The 21505-nt window shown below is 48.5% G+C and overlaps 1 long non-coding RNA gene across 3 annotated transcripts; it reads right to left on the bottom strand.

Annotated features, from left to right (window-relative positions):
• Positions 1 to 5868: 5868 nt before the first annotated feature.
• On the bottom strand, positions 5869 to 20804 carry LOC129060533 (uncharacterized). 3 transcript variants are annotated; one of them, XR_008527345.1, is made up of 5 exons: positions 20166 to 20804; positions 8883 to 9061; positions 6823 to 7031; positions 6565 to 6660; positions 5869 to 6170 (listed from the first exon to the last, which is right to left on the bottom strand). It is a non-coding gene; the product is annotated as an uncharacterized LOC129060533 (long non-coding RNA). The 3 variants fall into 3 exon arrangements; XR_008527344.1 differs by having other exon boundaries at positions 19792 to 20804; XR_008527346.1 differs by having other exon boundaries at positions 5869 to 6195; positions 19792 to 20804.
• Between the last annotated feature and the right edge of the window lie 701 nt (positions 20805 to 21505).

The following is a 21505-nucleotide window of genomic DNA, read 5'->3' on the forward strand; positions in this document are numbered from 1 at the left end:
TAATGGTAAAGGGATCAATTCAACAAGAAGAGCTAACTATCCTAAATATATATGCACCCAATACAGAAGCACCCAGATTCATAAAGCGAGTCCTGAGTGACCTAAAAAGAGACTTAGACTCCGACACATTAATAATGGGAGACTTTAACACCCCACTGTCAACATTAGACAGATCAACGACACAGAAAGTCAACAAGGATACCCAGGAATTGAACTCAGCTCTGCACCAAGCGGACCTAATAGACATCTACAGAACTCTCCACCCCAAATCAACAGAATATACATTTTTTTCAGCACCACACCACACCTATTCCAAAATTGACCACATACTTGGAAGTAAAGCTCTCCTCAATAAATGTAAAAGAACAGAAATTATAACAAACTATCTCTCAGATCACAGTGCAATCAAGCTAGAACTCAGGATTAAGAATCTCACTCAAAACCGCTCAACTACATGGAAACTGAACAACCTGCTCCTGAATGACTACTGGGTACATAACGAAATGAAGGCAGAAATAAAGATGTTCTTTGAAACCAACGAGAACCAAGACACAACATACCAGAATCTCTGGGATGCATTCAAAGCAGTGTGTAGAGGGAAATTTATAGCACTAAATGCCCACAAGAGAAAGCAGGAAAGATCCAAAATTGACACCCTAACATCACAATTAAAAGAACTAGAAAAGCAAGAGCAAACACATTCAAAAGCTAGCAGAAGGCAAGAAATAACTAAAATCAGAGCAGAACTGAAGGAAATAGAGACACAAAAAACCCTTCAAAAAATTAATGAATGCAGGAGCTGGTTTTTTGAAAGGATCAACAAAATTGATAGACCGCTAGCAAGATTAATAAAGAAAAAAAGACAGAAGAATCAAATAGATGCAATAAAAAATGACAAAGGGGATATCACCACCGATCCCACAGAAATACAAACTACCATCAGAGAATACTACAAACACCTCTACGCAAATAAACTAGAAAATCTAGAAGAAATGGATAAATTCCTCAACACATACACCCTCCCAAGACTAAACCAGGAAGAAGTTGAATCTCTGAATAGACCAATAACAGGAGCTGAAATTGTGGCAATAATCAATAGCTTACCAACCAAAAAAAAGTCCAGGACCAGATGGGTTCACAGCCGAATTCTACCAGAGGTACACGGAGGAACTGGTACCATTCCTTCTGAAACTATTCCAATCAATAGAAAAAGAGGGAATCCTCCCTAACTCATTTTATGAGGCCAGCATCATCCTGATACCAAAGCCTGGCAGAGACACAACAAAAAAAAGAGAATTTTAGACCAATATCCTTGATGAACATTGATGCAAAAATCCTCAATAAAATACTGGCAAACAGAATCCAGCAGCACATCAAAAAGCTTATCCACCATGATCAAGTGGGCTTCATCCCTGGGATGCAAGGCTGGTTCAATATATGCAAATCAATAAATGTAATCCAGCATATAAACAGAACCAAAGACAAAAACCACATGATTATCTCAATAGATGCAGAAAAGGCCTTTGACAAAATTCAACAACCCTTCATGCTAAAAACTCTCAATAAATTAGGTATTGATGGGACATATCTCAAAACAATAAGAGCTATCTATGACAAACCCACAGCCAATATCATACTGAATGAGCAAAAACTGGAAGCATTCCCTTTGAAAACTGGCACAAGACAGGGATGCCCTCTCTCGCCACTTCTATTCAACATAGTGTTGGAAGTTCTGGCCAGGGCAATTAGGCAGGAGAAGGAAATAAAGGGTATTCAATTAGGAAAAGAGGAAGTCAAATTGTCCCTGTTTGCAGATGACATGATTGTATATCTAGAAAACCCCATTGTCTCAGCCCAAAATCTCCTTAAGCTGATAAGCAACTTCAGCACAGTTTCAGGATACAAAATCAATGTACAAAAATCACAAGCATTCTTATACATCAATAACAGACAAACAGAGAGCCAAATCATGAGTGAACTCCCATTCACAATTGCTTCAAAGAGAATAAAATACCTAGGAATCCAACTTACAAGGGATGCGAAGGACCTCTTCAAAGAGAACTACAAACCACTGCTCAAGGAAATAAAAGAGGATACAAACAAATGGAAGAACATTCCATGCTCATGGGTAGGAAGAATCAATATCGTGAAAACGGCCATCCTTCCCAAGGTAATTTACAGATTCAATGCCATCCCCATCAAGCTACCAATGACTTTCTTCACAGAATTGGAAAAAACTACTTTAAAGTTCATATGGAATCAAAAAAGAGCCCGCATCGCCAAGTCAATCCTAAGCCAAAAGAACAAAGCTGGAGGCATCACACTACCTGACTTCAAACTATACTACAAGGCTACAGTAACCAAAACAGCATGGTACTGGTACCAAAACAGAGATATAGATCAACAGAACAGAACAGAGCCGTCAGAAATAATGCCACATATCTACACCTATCTGATCTTTGACAAACCTGAGGAAAACAAGAAATGGGGAAAGGATTCCCTATTTAATAAATGGTGCTGGGAAAACTGGCTAGCCATATGTAGAAAGCTGAAACTGGATCCCTTCCTTACACCTTATACAAAAATCAATTCAAGATGGATTAAAGACTTAAATGTTAGACCTAAAACCATAAAAACTCTAGAAGAAAACCTAGGCATTACCATTCAGGACATAGGCATGGGCAAGGACTTCATGTCTAAAACACCAAAAGCAATGGCAACAAAAGCCAAAATTGACAAATGGGATCTAATTAAACTCAAGAGCTTCTGCACAGCAAAAGAAACTACCATCAGAGTGAACAGGCAACCTACAAAATGGGAGAAAATTTTCGCAACCTACTCATCTGACAAAGGGCTAATATCCAGAATCTACAATGAACTCCAACAAATTGACAAGAAAAAAACAAACAACCTCATCAAAAAGTGGGCGAAGGACATGAACAGACACTTCTCAAAAGAAGACATTTATGCAGCCAAAAAACACATGAAAAAATGCTCACCATCACTGGCCATCAGAGAAATGCAAATCAAAACCACAATGAGATACCATCTCACACCAGTTAGAATGGCAATCATTAAAAAGTCAGGAAACAACAGGTGCTGGAGAGGATGTGGAGAAATAGGAACACTTTTACACTGTTGGTGGGACTGTAAACTAGTTCAACCCTTGTGGAAGTCAGTGTGGTGATTCCTCAGGGATCTAGAACTAGAAATACCATTTGACCCAGCCATCCCATTACTGGGTATATACCCAAAGGATTATAAATCATGCTGGTATAAAGACACATGCACAGGTATGTTTATTGTGGCATTATTCACAATAGCAAAGACTTGGAACCAACCCAAATGTCCAACAATGATAGACTGGATTAAGAAAATGTGGCACATATACACCATGGAATACTATGCAGCCATAAAAAATGAAGAGTTCATGTCCTTTGTAGGGACATGGATGAAATTGGAAATCATCATTCTCAGTAAACTATCGCAAGAACAAAAAACCAAACACCGCATATTCTCACTCATAGGTGGGAATTGAACAATGAGAACACATGGACACAGGAAGGGGAACATCGCACTTCGGGGACTGTTGTGGGGTGGGGGGAGGGGGGAGGGATAGCATTGGGAGATATACCTAATGCTAGATGACGAGTTAGTGGGTGCAGCGCACCAGCATGGCACATGTAAACATATGTAACTAACCTGCACATTGCGCACATGTACCATAAAACCTAAAGTATAATAATAATAATAAAATAAAAAAAATAATAATAATAATAAAAAAAAGAAAAAAGAAAATTAAAACAATCAAAAAAGAAGAAAAACTTATCCGTGACTAAGAAACACATTTTTAACCTTGCCATCTATCCTGGGTTTATGGCACATTCTAGGAATTTTATTTGTAAATGAGATCATCTCAGAATGTTGTTTTGTAATTTAGTGTTGTCACTCACATTTTCATGTTATCAAGTGTTCTATGTCACTGTAACATCCTCCTAGTACTTCATTGCACGTGTGATCATTTATTTTTCCTGCTTCCTATTGTAGAGTATTTCCCATGTCTCACTATTGTTAAGATGCTGCAGTGAACTTCCTTGTCAATGTAACTGTGGCTGTTTCTTTAGGATCTATGGATACATTTCTAGAAAAGGAACTGTTGAGCCATTGTGTGTGAATACTTTAAGTGTTTTTGTACATATCCTCAGTTGGCCTCCAGAGTGTGAACAATTTATACTTCTGGTTGCACTTTCTGGGGGTGCTTGTTTCTCCCCTCCTTCCCAACACTGGGGTTTTATATTTTTAAATTCTCTGCCCGGGCGCAGTGGCTGATGCCTGTAATCCCGGCACTTTGGGAGGCCGAGGTGGGCGGATCACAAAGTCAGGAGTTCAAGACCAGCCTGGCCAATATGGTGAAACCCCGTCTCTATTAAAAATACAAAAAAATTAGCTAGGTGTGGTGGTGCACGCCTGTAATCCCAGCTACTCAGGAGGGTAAGGCAGGAGAATCACTTGAACCTGGGAAGCGGGGGTTGCAGTGAGCTGAGATCACACCACTGCACTCCAGCCTGGTGACAGAGAGAGACGCCGTCTCAAAAAAAAAAAAAAAAAGAAAAAGAAAAAAAGAAAAAAAAATCTGCCAACTTGGTAAGTGAACATAGCTCCCTGTGGCTACATAACATTTCATTACATCAGGAAATTACTTAACTCTTCTGACAGACTCAAACATTTAGGGAAAAATGTAAAAAAATAGTGAACATTTCTTGCACACGGGCTCCACAGTGGCTGCGGCTGAGTCATCTTAGTTTCTCGGGGCACCCCGCTGTCTGTCCTTGGTGTGGGTGAGGACACCCTGTCGGTGCACTGGCTCAGGGGCGAGGCTGGGTGGGGCTCCCAGCTCTGCTGCTGTCTGGCTGGCCTCAGTCTCCTTGTCAGTAAAACGGGGATGACAGCACCAGCTTGTAGCTGTAGGCATCAAGCAATAGTGTGGGCTTGGGGTCTGCCTCACAAAATGCTCTGGGGGCTGGTGGGCCCAGGATGCTCCTGCAGGCTTTTTGCTGTGATTGGGAGTTCAGATACTAAGTCCTGTAGGGTGCAGAGGGGTTGAGAGGGCTGCTGTGGGTGAGGAAGCCTTCAGCACGAGGCGGCTGTCATGTAGACCTGGGACTGGGCAGCTGAATGCCCCCACTTGGTTTTAGGTCTTTTACCTGGGACTGGACAGCCGAATGCCCCCTGTTGGTTTTAGGTCTTTTACCTCCAGATGTTCCTGTTTCCCTCTGTCTCCTCCCCTGTTGATATGCATTTAAAATGGGTTTCTTGGCTGGGCAAGGGGGCTCACGCCTGTAATCTCAGCACTTTGGGAGGCCAAGGCTGGTGGAGCCCTTGAGGTCAGGAGTTCGAGACCAGCCTGACCAACATGGTGAACCCCATTTCTACTAAAAATATAAAATTAGCTAGCTAGATGTGGTGGTGCACGCCTGTAATCCCAGCTACTTGGGAGGCTGAGGCAGGAGAATCACCTGAACCTGGGAGGCAGAGGTTGCAGTGAGCTGAGATCACACCACTGCACTCCAGCCTGGGCAACAACAGCAAAACTATGTCTCAAAAATAAATAAATAAATAAACAAACAAATAAATAAATAAATAACAGGTTTCTCCCCAGGGTTCTCCTGATGGCCAATCCCTCACACCATTCCCTTCATGCCCTTCCATGCTTGCAGGCCAGGCCTGGCTGGAGGCCACCTGGCACCCCCCTTTCCATAAAGAAGTGTGTACCAGCTGTGCCTCCCACAGAGGCAGAGGCATTTCCAGCTCCTTCACCTGTCGAAGAAGAGAACGTTGCATCATAGAGAAAGTGCTTTGAACAGGAGCCTCTGAAATTTTGTTTTAATAAGAAAAAGAAATCACGTGGCCTGGACACAGTGTGAACTGGCTCAGGCAGGGATACCGAGGGGACTGGAGGCCCCTCTCCCCCATGGATGGTGGGAGTGTGGAGGGGGTACCTGGAAGCAGCCTGTGAGCTGGGACAAAAGAAGGTGGCTCGGGGGAAAGCAGTGCCTGAATCCCACCGGAGGATGGGAGAAAGCCGGGGTGAGAAACTAGGCCTCCAACTCCAGGGCCGCCGGCTTGGCCCCATGCTGAATCCATGGCTTGCAGAGGGGAGGAAACAGCTCCTTAAAGGCAACAACATCCTTCGCTCTGTAAGACCTTACATGACGTCAGAATTGCACGGCCGACAAGATCTGCATGGGTGCTCCCTGGAGCCCTCCCCTCACCCACCCTGGGCTCACACTCAAGCCCATCCACAGTGAACCTGTGCTCCCCAAATGCCGTTGGAGAGGGAGCGGGGACTCTGCAGCGGCACGCAGGCGAGCAGGTGGGTGAGCACCTCGTGCGTGACAGCCGCAGGCCCCTTGCTTCTGAAGGTTTGCAGGGGTCACTTTGGAGGGGGCCCTAGCATGTACCCGAGAACCATGAGCCCAAGTGATACTGGACAAGCAATTGCACCACAACCCACACCTGGCACGGTGCTGGTCCTTGAAAAACAAACACAAAAGCCCAACTTACCAAGGATGTTCAGGAAGTACTATTGCATTTGCCCAATGTCCTGGAGGCTGAGCGCTAGAGAGGTACAGAGGCCAGGATAGAGGCCTCGGGAAAGGTCTGAATACATGAATGGATAAATGAATGAATGAATGAATGAATGGAGCAAGCAAGGAGGGAGAGGGTCTCACCAAGTCTTTTCACCCCCTCCCTAGGATGACATCTCTTTGGGAGTCTTTTTGGGGGCCACTCTGCCCCTGAACCCCCAGGAAAATCTCTTACCTTTGAGGGGGCCCATGGCAATCCAGGGAGCCCTGTGCTGCCTGGGAACCCCCTCTTCTCAGGGCTGCTGCCCCCTATCCTGGTCTGGAGTTTCCCCATCAGCACTCCAGTGCCTCTGGGCTCACATGGATGGGAAATCCCAGCGTGCCAGGCTCTTTGAAGTGGGAGCGCCACCAGGCCTGCAGGGCTCTCTACCTCAGCTTCAAAGGCTGCAGAGAGAAAGATGCAGCCACTTGGGACAGTGGGGATGCAGGCTGGTGGGGGGTGGAGAAAGGGGCTGGGGAGGAGAGAGCTCCTAATGCCTTCTCCAAGTCCTGAAGCAAGGGGGCCACAGAGGACTGTGTTCTCACTTATCACCAAGCACTGGGGAACCTCTGCTCTCCCATCCATTCACTCATCTGCCCATCACTACCCACTCATCCACCACTCATCTATCCATCCATCCATCCATCCATCCATCCCTCCATCCCTCCATCCCTCCATCCATCCATCCATCCATCCATCCATCCATCCATCCATCCCTCCATCCATCCCTCCATCCATCCCTCCATCCCTCCATCCCTCCATCCCTCCATCCCTCCATCCATCCATCCATCCATCCATCCCTCCCTCCATCCCTCCATCCATCCATCCATCCATCCATCCATCCCTCCATCCATCCATCCACCCATCCAACCATCCATCCATCCATCCCTCCATCCCTCCATCCCTCCATCCATCCATCCCTCCATCCATCCCTCCATCCCTCCATCCATCCCTCCATCCATCCCTCCATCCATCCCTCCATCCATCCATCCATCCATCCCTCCCTCCATCTATCCCTCCATCCATCCATCCATCCCTCCATCCATCCCTCCATCCCTCCCTCCATCCCTCCATCCCTCCATCCATCCATCCATCCATCCATCCATCCATCCCTCCCTCCCTCCATCCATCCCTCCATCCATCCATCCATCCCTCCATCCATCCCTCCATCCCTCCCTCCATCCCTCCATCCCTCCATCCATCCCTCCATCCATCCATCCATCCATCCATCCATCCATCCCTCCCTCCCTCCATCCATCCCTCCATCCATCCATCCATCCCTCCATCCATCCCTCCATCCATCCCTCCCTCCATCCATCCCTCCATCCATCCCTCCCTCCATCCATCCCTCCATCCATCCCTCCATCCCTCCATCCATCCCTCCATCCATCCATCCATCCCTCCATCCATCCATCCATCCATCCATCCATCCCTCCATCCATCCCTCCCTCCATCCATCCATCCATCCATCCATCCATCCATCCATCCCTCTATCCCTCCATCCATCCCTCCATCCATCCATCCATCCCTCTATCCAACCATCCATCCACCCATCTATCCCTCCATTCACACATCCATCCTTCCATCCGCCCATCCATCCACCCATCCATTTACCCATCTATCCCTCCTTCCACCTATCCATTCCTCCATCTACTGATTCATCTCTCCATCCACCCCTTCATCCACCCATCCATCCACCCATCTATCCCTCCATCTACCCATACATTACTCCATCCACCCTTTCATCTCCCCATCCATCCCTCCATCCCTCCATCTGCCCATCTATCCCTCTATCAACCCATCCACCTACCTACTCATCCATCCACCCATCCATCCACCCACCCATCCACCCACCTGTCCATCCACAGGGGTTTGTCGAACACCTCTGGTGAGGCAGGCACTGAAGAGAAGGACTCTAGCCAAACTGTACATCCCACTGCCCCCTCCAGCCTCACAAACCCAGTGTACCACCTTGGTCACACAGTCACCTGCCCAGTAAAGCTGTCTAGCCCATCTCCCTGTCCTGGGTCATGGCACTGCTCAGGACTAGTGCCTGACAGGGGGCTATGCTTAGGGGGTGTTTGCCTCCAGCAAGTCAAGTGCTTGATCTCAGCTTCAGTTTTCTCCCTGGGAAGCATGAATGATGCCTGCCCTTCAGGATGCCTGGGGCAGGCAGGGAGGTTGAGCCTCCACCCCATTCTTACAGAGCCCACATCCAGACATCAACCACATGGGTATCCAGCCTTGAGACCCACCTTTCTGCTCATCCCTTTCTCTTCTCTTGGTGTCAGAACTGCTTCTCACATCAGTGGGGAGACCTCTGTTGAGCACACAGGCTTGGGTCCATTAATTAGTGGGCATCTTGCTGGCCTTCCTCCGACACAAAGAGATCCAGCATCTTCCTTTTGTGTCCTCTATAGCACTGCCTTTAAAACTGTGGGTTGCAAACCATTGGTGGGTTTTTAAATCAATTTAGTAAATCATGACCAGCACTTACATGAAAAATGAAATAGAATAATATGAAATAGAAAATACCAGAAAACATCTCATGGATAGGGGCAAATACTCGTGGATGGGGTGGACACTCATGGATGGGGTGGATGCTCATGGATGGGGTAGATGTCATGGATGGGGTGGACACTCACAGATGGGGTGGACACTCACAGATGGGGTAGACACTCACGGATGGGGTGGACACTTATGGATGGGGTGGACACTCATGGATGGGGTAGACATCATGGATGGGATGAACACTCACAGATAGGGGTAGACACTCACGGATGGGGTGGACACTCATGGATACAGGTGGACACTCATGGATAGGGGTGGACAGTCATGGATTGGGTGGACACACATGGATGGGGTGGACATCCATGAATAGGGGTGGACACTCACGGATAGAAGTGGACCCTCACGGATAGGAGTAGACACTCACAGATGGGGTGCACACTCACAGATGGGGTAGACACTCACGGATGGGGTGGACACTCATGGATATAAGTGGACACTCATGGATAAGGTAGACGTCATGCATAGGGGTGGACACTTACGGATGGTGTGGACACTCATGGATGGGGTAGACATCATGGATAGGGGTAGACATCATGGATGGGGTGGACACTCATGGATAGGGGTAGACATCACGGATGGGGTAGACATCATGGATGGGGTGGACACTCATGGATGGAGTGGACACTCATGGATGGGGTGAACACTTACGGATGGGGTGTACACTCACGGATGGGGTGGACACTCATGGATGGGGTAGACATTCATGGACAGGGGAAGAAATCATGGATAGGGATAGACACTCATGGAGTAAGGGTAGGAGTTGATAGAACTCTTGTTTACTTGTGTGCACATCTGCTGAGGGCTGTAAAATGAGTTCTTACAGCCTGATGTAGTCATAAGACTTGGACAAACACTCCCCCCTAACAGCAAAGGCTGTCACTTGTCACTTGTTGAGAAAATGTTTGTGAACACTGATATATAAAGATAGTTAAAGATGAACTATCCTTAACATATGTCTCAATAATTAGACAGCTCATTGGGATTTGGAGCCTAGCTTCCTGCATAGATGGTGTGTTTTCATCCATCCAACCATCCATCCATCCATCCATCCACTCACCCACTCACCCATTCATCCATCCACCCATCCATCCACCCACTCATCCATCTACTCCACACCTTTTGTGAACATGCTGCTGGGAAGGCAATGGATTGTTTACCTTCACTGTTTCAAAGGAAGAAAAGGAAAAAAAATCCTTTCTTGCAAGTTCTGTGACCAAGACACCTAGAGCACCATCTCCAACTCACACAGCAGTATTTTTGGTAGTAGGCATAAGTTATGTTCTCTTACTTTCTTTTTTTTTTTTCCTTTCTGAGATGGAGTCTCACTCTGTCGCCCAGACTGGAGTGCAATGGTGGATCTTGGCTCACGGCAACCTCCGCCTCCCGGGTTCAAACGATTCTCCTGCCTCAGCCTCCTGAGTAGCTGGGACTACAGGTGTGTGCCACCATGTCCAGCTAATTTTTGTATTTTTAGTAGAAATGTGGTTTCACCACATTGGCCAGGCTGGTTTCGAACTCTTGACCTCGTGATCCACCCGCCTCGGCCTCCCAAAGTGCTGGGATTACAGGCTTGAGCCACCGTGCCCGCGCCATGTTCTCTTACTTTTAAGAACAAATCCTGATGTTCTGTTCTCTATCTTAGCTCAGTTTTGGAGATGTGGCTTAGGTTATTCTATCTTCAAGTCTTCCTTCTGGATTACTCCAATTCATGATACATTTTTTTTCTTTTCTCTTAATCTTTCAGTTAAGAGGAAATAGCAGAGACTTTTCTAATTTTTTTTTTATTTAAAACGGAGAAAGTCTTGGGATTATTTATTTATCAATGCCCTGATCTTAGATCCAAAACAAGTTTAATATCTGACAATATAAGGTTTTTTTATTTTGAGCATTTGGTATCTATGTCTGCATGATGAAGTTTGAGCGGTGTGTGTTTTAACGGACGTTGTGTGTTTCCCAGTTACATACTTGCTAGGCTAATGTGGGTACCCAACTTAGGAAAAATGAAAGAAATTTACTTAAAATCTGGCTCTTGACACATTATTCAGTGAAAATGTTCCCTTGAGCTGGAGTGTGGAGTAAGGGGCACCACTGGAAATGCCATCTCTATGCCGTCTTACAGGAAATAACTCGAGGATGGGACCTGTGGCAGAGGTGAGGGCCCACCCCCACCTGCGTCAGCGTGGCCTTTCTGGCCAGTTGTAGTGGCCATGCCGCAGCTCCTGCCTCCAGGATTGGTGGGCCCCCACTTTCCAGTCTAGAAGTCCATGCGCTCAACCTTCTTTCGGCAGCCCAAAGGTCACAGCATCCAGGTCGTGCCCCAGGCCCCCTTCCCTCCTACCCTCACTTCATGGAGCCGGAGATACCCTTTGTACCCACGCCTCCTTCAGACATTGCTGCTGCTTCCCCAGTGAGTGGTCTGCTTGGACCACAGGGATGGCCAGAGGCAGCTGTGGAGCTGCCCCCCAGCTGCACTTACCTGTGTGGAGCCAGGCAGGACAGGGCTCCCTGCTTCCTACTTCTACTTTACTGACACAGCCATTGGTCATAGCATCCTGGACGTAACGGAGAGAGAAGTTTGCCCTAAGACTAGAAGCAAGGATTCCCATGTGCTGGCCAAGGGTGAATGGCGACTCTCAGCGGCAGCAGTTTCTAGTTCTTCTAAAAGCTGCTGTTTTCTGGAAACACTTGAGACGTTGATTCTAATGTCCATGCTGCTCGCAGCTTGGTCTCTGAATATCCCCTCCTCCTGCGGGAATGCCACACTGGCCCCTTTAGCTTTGTGGGAACGCACTGCGAGACCTCTTCAGTTCTTTCTGCCTGTCAAAGTTTCACTTTAAATAAATCCACAGTGGTGCTTGCCCCACCCCCACTGTAAAACCTTCCTTAATTAAGAGTCAGGGTAACCCACATCCATTCGCCACACCAGCCCAGTCTCTGACATCAAGGTTATTATTTTCCTCCTGCATGAAGACTTGCTTGTCAGTTATAAGAAAATATTAATTAAGTCAGGCATCTCTGCTTGCGGGTGTCTCTAATTACTTACACAGAAGACATCCCTTAAAGTTGGGCAAGTGGACATCCCTTCCAGAGGGCACTGCAAACGTGTCTTACGAATGGCTTCCTGGGTCTGAGGCCCTTAGGGTCCCCAGATCGCTTGGTACAGTGCGGGTGCATGGGGCTCAGTCTACTAACCTAACTTTACAGGAAACGTGGCAGAGTGTTACTGCCTATGGCTCATCTTGATTTTGGATTGAAGTCCCCATAAGAGCCAACGCTTCCTTAGAGCTCACTTTGTGCCAGGCTAAGCCATCACAGATAAAGAGGAGACTAATGTTACCACCATCTTACAGGTGGGAAAACTGAGGCACGCATGCTGAAGTGAGTGGGGCAGGGTCACCCAGCTTGTAGGCATCAGAGCCAGGAGCAGAGTCCACACACAGGATGGCATGCTCTTCACCATGATGCTTTTAGAGCCTCTGGGCTGGTAGAGAATTTAACTCTGGCCTTACTGGGTCCAAGGTCTTAGATGGGATCAAGAGGAGTGGGTGTGGGGTGAGGATGCCAGGGTGCAGGTGGCTGTTCTGTCTTGTCAGGCTCAGCAGCTCTGTCATCCTGGGTGGTGTCGGGGTGCAGATGGCTGTTCCGTCTTGTCAGGCTCAGCAGCTCTGCCTTCCTCGGTGGTGCCGGGGCTGGAGGCTCCCTGGGCTTCCCCTGTGCTGAGACTCACACTCACCCGACCTCCTCATCCACCAGGACTTGCTACCTGCCCTCCTTCCCTGGGCTCCGGGACAGCCAAGTGGATCGGTCACTGCAGAGCCGGGGGACCTCTCCACTACAGGGTTCCACTTGCCCAGATTTGGGAAATGGTGAGGAGATGGGGAAAGCGAGGTAATCAAAAACTGAAAATAAGTTAGTATTTCAAAATATTATGGAAAGCATAAATAGAAAAACCCTTGAACCTGCCAGATGAACACTTTGTGGGTTGATTCTTCAGCATTGATGCCTTCTTTTCCCTGCAGTGACTCCCCAGTTTTGCCTTGAGAAGGCCTAGAGGGCACCAACCACACTCCCACCCCCAAGGGAGAACTGCGGATCCCGACAGTGGAGGCTCCATTCACCTGCCCCTGGCCACAGTGATTGGCTCAGGAAGAGAGAACTATAGCAAGGGGCCTTCTGAGAAGAAAGTTCCTCAGCTTCTGTAGGAGGGACCCCCTTTCCTCTCTCTCTGCACAGTGAGGACCGAGAAGTGGGTGGTGGTGCTGCTATCTGGGGAGAGCTGAGAGCCCTGAGGAGCCTCAATGTGGAGCCTGAAGAAGACGCCGCATCCCAGAAGGTTCTGGAGCCAAGTATCAGAGTTTGAGCAGTGAGTCCAGCCTAGCAGAAGCCAGTGTTGACCGCAGACTTTTCAATGGTGCAAAATGACACACTGCTTTTGACTTGGGGATCTGTCCCTTGTGGCACCAGAAGTTGCAACAGGTCCACCTGGATTCCAGCTCTAGCTGGACTCAGTAATTGCTAAGTGCCAGCTCTGAAGTCTGTGATTCCGTGGAAGTCCCTTTCAAGCCTGAATTCTGTTTTTTATGGGCCTCTTGTCCAAACGCTTTGACTTGTGAACTCTGTTTCTGTCAAGTTGACACTTGGGCTTGGCCACCCATTCGTGAGCCAGATGAAAGCAGCTAAATGCTGGAAAAATCAAAGGTTTCTACCTCTCTGTGAAATCACTGTGGAGCATATAAAAAAATTAGGAAAGTCAAAACCCAACCAGAGCAAACCCAACTAAACAACATACGTGTCTGCAAAACCAAGGTGTGGCCTACTTTTTCACTGGAAAATACAAACAATTTTAATGGACTCTTGAGATGATGATGAACCAGATTTTGTGTTGCATTGTGTCCAGTTCTCTATGTCTGATTCTTTTCTTTTGCCTTATTTCTTCCACAAGCATCAATTTCTGTTTTATACGTGTGTGGCTAACACCCTAATGTATTCCTGGTATTAAAAATGGGAACATCTTGGATCTTCCTTCAAGGAGGAGAGTGCCCTTACGGCATTGAATACTGAGGAGCTTTCCCTTCCTCCCCACATACACCCTTTTTCCTCCTCTCTCTCTTTTTTTTTTTTTGAGACGGAGTCTCACTTTGTCGCCCAGGCTGCAGTGCAGTGGCACGATCTCAGTTCACTGTAACCTACACCTCCCGGGTTCAAGCGATTCTCCTGCCTCAACTTCCCAGGCAGCTGGGACTACAGGCATCCACCACCAAGCCTGGCTAATTTTTGCATTTTTAGTAGAGACGGGGTTTCACCGTGTTGGCCAGGATGGTCTCCATCTCTTGACCTTGTGATCCGCCCACCTTGGCCTCCCCAAGTGCTGGATTACAGGCGTGAGCCACCGCACCTGGCCCTTTCCTCCTCTTAAGGAAGTGAAATCTTACCAGTCCCTCAGGGCGGCAGCCTAAGCTCCTGCTGACTCGGGCAGTCACTTCATTTCATTTCCACCATCACTCTATGAGGAGTTAACACAAGGGCTGCCTGAGAAATGCCTCATGGTTCAGATGCCGTCTCACATTCTCACTCTTTCTTGGCTTGCAGTGTTTCTGGCGCCACTCTGTGCCTGGTGCTGTGCTGGTCGTGGGGGTGATGGGATTCTTGGGGCCCCCCTGTTTGGTTCCTTGCCAGTGCCCAGAGTCATGCAGAGAAAGCCAAGCCCCTCGCTGGCACCTGGGGAGTGGGGGACATTGGTCCTTGGGAGCACAGAGCAGGAAGGGCTGTGGAAGAGGCAAGCCAACAGCTCAGCAGTGATTCGTGCCATTCAAAATCCATGCCAGCGTTGCCCAACTTGGTTGAAGGCCCAGCGCAGACACATGATGGTTCTGTTCAGTTATCTCCTGCTCAGGCAGGCGGATGCCTCCGTCTCAGTCTCTGCCATCAATCAGCCTCTAAGGGAACCGAGTGACCCGTGCAGAGACTCCTCATTTCCACATTTTTCTACATTTCCCGCTCCTAATTGATAAAATAAAGAGATTGCTAAGTAAAAAGCAGGTTCCGTGTATTTTGTGCAATCCAGCAACATTTTTCTTTCAAATGAGTTCAAGTCTATCTTGGCAAAAGGTGAAAGGAAGCGTCAATAATTCAAGCTAGTTATGTTTTTCTTTCCTTATTAAATCAGTTAAAATTATCTTTGTTCTTCCTAGACAGGCTCTGAAGGGCCTATTAAGGCATCTGTGGCATGGATCACTCACCTGGCACTCTCAGAGATAATTAAAATGCTGTAATCTTACAACATCTTGGAATAGGAAGGGGCCTCACAGAACTTGGGGAATTTGGTTCAGGCTTTTGATATCAGAGATATCAGAAACCAAGGGGTGGGGAGGTCCCAGGGACGTCAGAGGCCACAAGCTGTCAGAGGTGGAACCAGATGCATGAGGCCACCCCACCCACAGAGCTTCTCTGCAGGCTCCCACACCCTTGCACAACGCAGCCACGCAGGGTGAAGAAGGCTCTGGAATTCCCCTGCTTGGAATCTCCCAACCCTATCCATCCTTCAGTGCCCCGTTCAGGTCCCCATTGCCACGGTCTTCCTCGTGGGCTGTCCCAGAACTGTGGCTCCCATGGCCATCCCTTCCATTAGTGACACTCCCAGCACAACTGCAGCTGCTGCTGTCCACACCACCGGCTGTTCCACTGCTCTCAGCTCACTTCAACCTTCCCTCAACTCAGAGAGGCAGCTGTGGATATGCTCACTTGATAGATGAGGAAACTGAGGCACACAGAGGTTCAGTCAGCCGAGCCACATGGCATCATTAGTAGGTGGGAGAGCCACAGAGAGGACCCTGGTCTGGACTTTAGGCTGACACTGAAGCGTGGGCGACGCATGCTTGTCCCCGTCAAGCCACACATCTGCCCTGGTGTCTGTGAGCTGGTTCATCTTCCACGAAACTGAGAGTTCTCTGGAGGTGTGGGGGTGCCTGTTTCTTAGCTACCCCTTGTCCTCAGCAGAGAATGCAAGTGGTCCCTGACTTACAATGGTCCAACTTGCAATCTCTCGACTTTCCCATGTCATGAAAGTGGCACTCATTCAGCGGAAGCTGTACTTGGAGCACCCATCCAACCCTTCTGTTTTTTACTTTCAGTATGGTGTTCAAGAAGTTACTTGAGACATTCATCACTTTATCATAAAATACGGTCTGGGTTAGGCCATTCCACCCGATAATAGACTAGTGTGAGTGTTCTGAGCATGCATTCAAGATAGGCGAGGCTGAGCTGCAAAGTTTCGTAGGTTAGGTATGTTACATGCGTTTCGACTGATGATATTTTCAGTCTATATTGGGTTCATTGGGACATAGCCCCATGGTAATTGGAAGAGCGTCTGTATTTGTGCACTGGCTGGTTCTGTCAAATTGCTACAATGTTTCCTCCCTCCAGGCAGCAGCGGGCAGACGGGTTCCAGGCCAGCTAAGGCTTGTGGTTTAAAACTTTCAGACAAAACCACCAAATGGTGCCATCCTGAGCACTCACGCTATTCCTCGGCCTGCTCTACACCTGTCACCCGCCGACACGGCCGACCTTATCCCAGGCTTACTTTGGATCATCACCTGAGATTCTGCTTCTCTGATCTTCATGTCAGATGCCTTCAAATTAGGTTCTAGGAAGAGCCAGGGCTAGGAGCAGCCATCATGATGCGCAGAGCGCACGCATGCATGTGCACAGTTGTGTGCATGTGTCTCTGTGTGATGCATGTGTGCATGCATATATGTGTGTATGTGCATATGTCTCTGTGCACGCGCATGTGTGTGTCTGTGTCTGTGTGTGCACACGTGTGTATGTGTGTCTCTGTGTGTCTGTGTGTACACGTGTGTATGTGTCTCTCTGTGTCTTGTGTGCCCACGTGTGTATGTGTGTCTCTGTGCACACGTGTGTATGTCTCTGTGTGTCTGTGTGTGTACACATGTGTATGTGTCTCTCTGTGTCTGTGTGCACACGTGTGTATGTGTCTCTGTACACACGTGTGTGTCTGTGTGTGTCTGTGTGTGCACACGTGTGTATGTGTGTGTCTGTGCACATGTGTGTATGTGTGCGAACACATGTGTATATGTCTCTGTGTGCACACGTGTGTATGTCTCTGCACACGTATGTATGTGTCTGTGTCTGTGTGCACACGTCCACACATGTGTATGTGTGTTTCTCTGTGTCTCTGTGTGCACACATGTGTATGTGTGCCTCTGTGTGTCTGTGTCTGCAAAAGTGTGTATGTGTCTCTGTGTGCACACGTGTGTATGTGTGTCTCTGTGTGTGTGCACACGTGTGAATGTGTGTCTGTGTGTGTCTGTGTGTGCAAACATGTGTATACATGTTTATGTGTGCATGTGTGCTATGCATGCATCTGTGTGAGTATGTGTGTCTGCTGTGCATGTGTGCTATGCATGCATCTGTGTGAGTGTGTGTGTCTGCTGTGCATGTGTGCTATGCATGCATCTGTGTGAATGTGTGTGTCTGCTGTGCATGTGTGCTTGGGGGTTATAGGGAGGGCACAGGGAGGGGTTGTGGCAGCTGCTATTGATCTGTGGCTCCGGGACACTCTTGCTTGCTCTGGGATGAGTAGGGGTTTCCTATGGCTCCCTGACTGTGGACACGAGACCTGTTCCCACTTCCCACCGCAAACCCATGTGAAAACATCCCGATGATATGGTCTTTCTGGCCCACAGTGATTGTTCAGAGACCGCGGCGGGTGCAGAGTGCAAGGGGGTGTGGTGGGAAGTGTACCGGTGTCCTCTAGAGCTGGACCATGCATGGTCTTTTACTGCAGGAATAACATGATCCCTGGGGTTCACTTTCCTGGGCCAGAAGCATGGGGCTGACACACGCTCAGCTCTCTGTGCCAGGACGCCTGCCCTCCTGTCCCACCAGGTCTCCTTGGAATCCCCACATGCCCTCCGTCCCGCCCCACTCGGGCCCCTTTCCCAGATCTGATGACCCTGGCCCTGCCTCTCCAGCTTGGTCTTCCAGAGTTGAGTCTGTGTGGCTGTGTCCTCATTGCCTCTCGGCTCCCATGATGCTAAGGTGGCTGCCAGGCCTGTGGTCTGGCTGGACAGGACGTCCTCAGCTCCGGGACACTCAACTCTCCACACCTGTGCTTCCTGGGCTGGTCCTTCCCAGCCTCCCCTTTCCGAGCTGCCTTCCTGGTGCCTCCCTCCTGGCCACATCCTAGGGCGCATCTGCTCTACACTGCAGTCCCTCCTGGGCCAGCCTCTTCCCTTCCCACTCTGTGTGGCCAGAGCCCATCTGCCAGTGTGGCACCTCGTACTTGGACTATTTGTGAACTTGCATCCAGACAAAAAGGCCTATTTTCTCACACACTTGGGGTGCAGCGTTTTCTTGGGCTAAGCCACGGCCCCAACTCCCCCTGTTCTTGCAGTGGCCTGTAAGTGGCTGTGTTTCCTGTGGGCTCTGGATTGCCATTCAGGGGGAGGACCCTCAAAACAGTGGTGCTCCAGATGGGGCTGGCCATGTGTGTGCCGGCGGCTCAGCTCAATGGTCCCCTGCCCTGGGGGCTTGAGACGTCTCTGTGGTTCTCTCATCCGCTCAGGTGCACGGAACAGACTTCTTTGCGAATGGAACAGAGTACGTTCCACCACATCTGCCTTCCCTGATCCCTCCTTGCAGAATTCAAATCCCCAAATCCCCACAAAGGCGACCCAGTTTCAGGGCTAACATCCTGTGCTATTTTCCCCACGTAAAGACGGATGAGTTCTTTGCCCCTTGGAATTGATGATAATAGGGTTTTGCTGCACATATTCATAATTCTCTGGGCCAGTCATTTGGCCATATGGATTTTATAGAGCAGCGTTTCTCAGACTTTAATGTGCACGGGCTTCACCTGGGAATTTTGTTTAAATGGAAATTCGGATTCAGTAGGTGTGGGATGGGGCCTGAGATTCTGCATTTCTGACGAGCTTCCAGGTCCGGGACGGTCCTCGGCAGAGAAGGTCAGACCGTGGCGGACACGAAGGATCACAGACGCCTTTCTCCTCGACTGTTCAGCATGATCTGTCTTGTTCTCCAAAAATGACAAAGTGTGCCAAAAAGTGAGAGCGTGAGACGGGTCTCTCCAGACAGGCTGCTGTCTTTGTCAGGAGTCCCTCAGAGGCAGGTGGCAGAAGCCTTACTCCTCTTTTAAGGGCGGGAAGGAGTATCTTGAGGCCTTGAGAAGTTCACGGGGAGATGGCCGCAGGTGCATCTGGTTCCAGACGTTCAACCAACGTTTCCGGAGTTCCATGCGTCCTCTTGGCCTTCCTCTGTTTGTCCTTGTTCTCAGGTAGGCATTCCGTCTTGATGGTAGGAAATAATGGCCAGGCTTAGACGGTCCGAACCGAGAGTGGTCTCAAAGCGGAAAGAGAGAGCGCCCCTCACCGAGTCACGCATATTCATCCCCGGAAATGACGCCAAGCGCCGCCTCTTGGCCAGCCCCTCTGCGCCGGGGCCGTGAGCTCTCCTGGCTGGGCCCCACCACATGATGAGAACTTGGGGAGAGGCTGTTGACACGTGGGAGAGATTGCGGACAGGGAAGCTTCTGCTCAGACCGTGAACTCTGCTTACCTTTCCACCGCGCTGCTCCGAGGGCCAGTGCTGGGTGCCCAGTATGCCTGAGCAATAACCGTTGCTCCCGGATTCCCACGGCGTTCAGAATGGCACCCCTCTTACCTGGTCCGCCATCTTGGCTGAGCATTGGAGTCACCCGAGTGGCTTTTCAAACAGTGCCCAAGACTCACGCAGAAAATCTGCTGGCAGCCAAGGCATAAGCATCTATTTTTAAAGCTCCCCACCTTCAAAAAGTGCAGCCAAGATTAAAATCCTCAATGGAAACAAGGCTTGACGTGCTAGGTGATAAAGAATTTTAAAATTACAGGGCTCCAAGGAGTCTCAGAACCCGTCTAGTTTTGCCCTTTCATTTTACGGGTAAAGTAACTTACCCAAAGTCTCAGAGTTGGTGTGGAGTGCAGAATGCAAGCCACCTGATTTCCAGCCCTGTGTTCTTTTTGTAACAGCTGATTTTGCACATGTCAAAAAGGAGGCTGACATCACAGAGCAACACAGCCAGGGGCTCAGAAAGCTCCCTGGAACATCTGAAAAGGAAGAGAAAATACTTTGAAAATATTAAAGGTTATTACCAGATGTCAAATGAATGTCAGGGAAATAACTTCAAGTTTTTCAACACACTGGGACTCACTTAATTTATTTAAATGTCTTTGTTAGCTGGGGAAATTCTTAAGACTGTCCTCCTTGTCAATTTATCCCACAATTAATCACCTGCAAGCTAACTTAACCTGGAAATAACTGTAAAATTTGTGATACTTCAACCGATCAGGGTTCAAGACACTTGGTTCTTAACAGTTTGTGTAGGATCAAAGATATGGCTGCTGTCCAAAAGAGCTGGGATGCTCACATCAAAGTTCAGATCCAACCCCTTTCAAACTTGCTCCTTCTCTTCAGCACTTAGATTTAAGTTCTTGTTGAAAACTTTTAAGTAGAGCAGTGTGTGTGTGTGTGTGTGTGTGTGTGTGTGTGTGTATGTGTGAATTGCAGCCTTAGCCCAAACCAGCTCCTTCGTGTCAGGAACTGGAGAGTGGACGCGATTTCCCAGCTGAGCCAGCTCTTGCCTGTCAGGTCGAGCAAGGTGAATGTGCTGAGCCGTCCTAAGAGGGTCCTTTTCATGAGCGTCCCAGGTGCCTTTCAGTCCCTGCAGATCCTTGGGCTCATAGCTGCCTCGTTATGGAAAACACTTGTGGCCAAGGGAATGCTGACCACACGGCCTCCAGTTTGAACAAGGCTGAGACCCGACCGGCTTTCTCATCAGGAAAAAACAACATTGGATTCATTTCTCCATCTCTCTCACGTGCGATGCTTTCCACCCACTGGGTTAAGTTTCTTATTGCCTTCTTCATTTTTCTTTCTCCTCTCCCCTCGCCCTCCCCTTTCTGTGTGAGTTTCAAAAGGCAAATGTCTGGCGGGAGTTAATAAAGGAATTGCTTTTACTTGTTTCAGGTGCTGACGGCACAGTGAGGTTTGTTATGCTGGAAGCTTAAACCAACAAAAGCCAGGGAGGACTGGACGCTGTCTGAAAGCGAGGACAGGAATTGCTAATTGCTCATAATATCCTGTGTCTACCAAGAGCAACAGATACTCGACTTCTTTTTTAAACTGTCTAAAGTTAACTTATTCACAGAATACCAGCCATAAATACTTTCATGTCTGACTCACTTAAGCTAGAGTTGTAACTTCACATTACCATGTGCCTGTACATTATTGAAGT

The sequence above is a fragment of the Pongo abelii genome, chromosome 6, assembly GCF_028885655.2.
Source record: "Pongo abelii isolate AG06213 chromosome 6, NHGRI_mPonAbe1-v2.0_pri, whole genome shotgun sequence".
Taxonomy (NCBI): Eukaryota; Metazoa; Chordata; class Mammalia; order Primates; family Hominidae; genus Pongo; species Pongo abelii.